This window comes from Coregonus clupeaformis, unplaced genomic scaffold (assembly GCF_020615455.1).
Source record: "Coregonus clupeaformis isolate EN_2021a unplaced genomic scaffold, ASM2061545v1 scaf0624, whole genome shotgun sequence".
NCBI lineage: Eukaryota > Metazoa > Chordata > Actinopteri > Salmoniformes > Salmonidae > Coregonus > Coregonus clupeaformis.
Window position 1 is genome coordinate 205001 of NW_025534079.1, and position 2921 is coordinate 207921.

Genomic DNA, 2921 nt, shown 5'->3' on the forward strand with positions numbered 1-2921 from the left:
TGTCCCTATATAAGGGAACCCGTTCCCTCAATCTGCCTCCCATTATCTTCAGCGACTGGACTAGACTGAAGAAGCCAAGATAAGAAGCAAGAAGACTCAGGAAGAACTCGCCGTCGATATCCAGCCATCGACGTCTTCTAAATGAGCATTTATCCACCCCCCAAAAGCCCTTTTTAGGGCTCTATGTCGATGTACTGACATGGCAGTTACGGACCCCCACGACCTTTGTTTCGTGTGCTTGGGACCGCAACACGCCAGGGACGGTCTCGACAACCCTCCTAACTGCGCCTCCTGCTCTCTCCTTCCTAGGAAGGAGAGGAAGCAGCGCTGGGCGTTCCTTAGAGAGGACGTCCCCCTAGAGGATGTATTGTCCATTCTCGCCTCTGCTTCAGAGGCGTCTTCGGACAGTGCTGGCTCGGGGGACGACAAGGAGGGCACAGAGATGGATATCCCAACGGGACAATCCGAAGCTCTGGCGCCAACTTTCAAGACCCCCTTTCCTTTGGAGAGCGCGAGGTCTGAGTGCTCCTTGGGCGATGACGACATGGGCTCTGTTAGATCAGAAGCCCTGTCCTTCGCGGCGGCCTCTCTGCGTTCGGACTTTCCCGAACTCATCGAGAAGGCGGCTAACACACTGGAGATAGAGCTGCCCCCAGTTCCCCCTTCTGTGGAAGTGGATCTGATGGAAGGCGGCCCCTACTCCAGGCCAAGGAAGGCGGCTGAGCCTATGGCTCCAGCCATGCCTTCCCTTGGCAAATATGTCAAGGGCTCATGGGACTCACCCCTGGCGGCGCGTTCGCCGGCCAGGGCGTATATCCCATTCACCAGAGTGGCCGGTAATGAGTGGGCAGCTAAGGGAATCCCTAGGCTCGAAGGCGCCATGACGGCATACTTAGTGCCAGGTTCGAGTCCCTGGGCAGCCTCCAAGAAGGCCACCCTACCAGCACAGAAGGACAGGCTCACAGCGCAGCTGGCCGAGAAGTCCTTCACGCTGGGAGCCCAGTCCGTGTCAGCGGCGAACAACATCGCCCTCCTCGCGGCCTCCCTATCCCGTCTCACGACGGGTAGGTCTGAGTTGACCAGCGAGGAAATAGAGGAGGCGTCCAGGTTTTCCGGGGCCATCCTCCATCTGACACAGGCCGTAGCAATTTGCGCAGGCAGGACCATGGCCACCTCGGTGGTCACGGAGCGTCACCTGTGGCTGTCCATGACGGCCATGAAGGAGACCGACAGAGCCTCGCTGCTCAACGCTCCCGTCTCCAGCGAGGGCCTATTTGGGGTCGCTGTGAAGGACGCAACAGAGCGCATCGCTAAACTGGATGAGGAGAGAAAGCACCTGGCCAAACATCTGCCACTAGCAATGAAGGCCAGCAGAGCTACTCCATCCACCTCCAACGCCCCCAGTAGATCTACTGGGAGGCGACGGGCCAGGCGACGGGCCAGGCGACAGGCGTCCACCACAGGCGGCAGCAGAGCGGGTTCGGCCCCTCCAGCAGCGACAGTGGCAGCGACGGTTCCGCCGGCGAGGGAGGTAATCGCAAGCCGACCTGGCAGCACCAGAAGGTCTCCCAGAAAAGGCGGCGCCAATGACGAGGCGAGGGGGAGAGGACGGAAGACGGCTCGGCGCAAGACGCAATTGAGCCTACTGTTCCCCCCCACCCCACTGTTCAGGGCGTGGAGGGTGTGTTTTGTGATTATGTAAATAAAGAGCTGGTTCTCTCTGACTTTGTCAAAGAAGGACATGTGTTCCATAACGCACCACAAAACTCTTCACGTTCTATGGTTTTCTCTCACCATCCCGAGTGTAGCTCAACCCACCAAGAGTGCGTAGTTGAGCGCACTCAGGAGAGGAGAAGGGAAAAGGTAGCAAGGCGCAGCCTTAGCTCACTTTATAAAGATCTTTTACTACAGACTTCTAGGAGCTCTGTAGTAAAGGTCTCACATAACAGGCAGCAGTCTCTGTCCCAATGTGACATGAAGACGCGGCCGCTAGCCGGGAACGACGCCTTGCTGCAGGCTAATGCCTCAGCCAGCGCAGATCGGACCCGTGCGACGTTCACGGAGGGCGGGAATACTAGAGTTACAAGTGTAACCAATGTATGGAAGCCCCCGGTCTATTCAGAACGTAACAATGCCCATGGCCCTGAGTGCAGCTCACCACACATTGAGTGTGCTGTTGAGCAGCCGCAGGAGACCAGTGAAGAGGTGTTGTGGCACCACCGTGTGGTACCAGTTAGAGATCGCACCTTTCAGACTCTGTTGAGTACTGTAATGGATGGGTCTCGTGGCAAGCAGCAGTCTCAGTCAGACAATGACATGATGACGCAATTGCTACCCGGGGAGAGCGCTCTGTCTCAGGTTAATGCCTCAGCCAGTGCAGTTCAGAACCGTGCTGCGTTCACGGAGGGCCGGATTACTGGAGTTACGGTCGTAACTAACGTATCAAGGCCCCCGATTAACTCAGAACGAGCTGATGTTTCCTCTCCCTTTCGAAGGGGGCCCGCCTTGGGCTATTCCACCAACCCAGTGCTGGGGAATAGCGGCGGCGAGGGCCATAGAGGAATACAGGTCCTTCCTACTGGACGCACCACAGCTTCGTGCGCGCCCGCTTTCTCTGCATTGCTGGCAGTGGCAACGAAGCTGTACCCTCTCACGCTGGCTAGAACAGACGTTGGAGAAGGGTTATGTCCTCCAATTCCATCGGACCCCAACCCCGTTCCGGGGAGTGGTGGAAACGGTGATGAAAACGCCGGACAAAGTAGCCGCTCTGATGTCAGAGATCACGGAACTTTTGGCGAAGGAGGCGGTCACAGTAGTTCCCCGAGAGCAAAGGAACAAGGGGCTGTATTCGCCCTATTTCCTAGTGCCCAAAAAGACGGGGGGAGTGAGGCCGATTTTGGACTTACGCATTCTCAACGAGA